Source organism: Charadrius vociferus, unplaced genomic scaffold (genome assembly GCF_000708025.1).
Source record: "Charadrius vociferus isolate BGI_N301 unplaced genomic scaffold, ASM70802v2 scaffold206, whole genome shotgun sequence".
NCBI lineage: Eukaryota > Metazoa > Chordata > Aves > Charadriiformes > Charadriidae > Charadrius > Charadrius vociferus.
Window position 1 is genome coordinate 1428193 of NW_009649137.1, and position 473 is coordinate 1428665.

Here is a 473-nt window from a genome sequence, read left to right on the forward strand (position 1 = left end):
TGTCTCCGACAGGGCTTTGTTTTCCTGGCACCATCCCTACGTGTCTCCTGTCGCTGCCTCCGGCTCCCGCAGTAGCCATCTCCCACCGGGGCTCTGCCGCTTTGAGCTCTGGGTGTAGCCAAGCCAGGGCCCTGACGGCATCTGCTTGCTCTGCTGAGTGCGTGGAAGGGCTGCCCTGCCTCAGCCGGGTGAACAGAACATAACTCAGAAACTTTATTTTATAGTCACTGCCGGCATCCTGCTGTCCTAAAATACAAATTTCCTCTGTTTGATGGGCTCTCACCTGGATGTCCATGTAAAGTCTTCTGGTTGCATGCACGAGAAGACCAGGCACAATCATCCACCCGGGCAGGGGCGCTTAGGTGATGGCAATTGTGCAGACCCCACCGGAATAACTCCAGTGGCTTGTAGCCTTTTAACCTTATGTAATATGCAGTCCCAAACTCCCAAAGGAGCTTTTCCCTGCTCCCCCC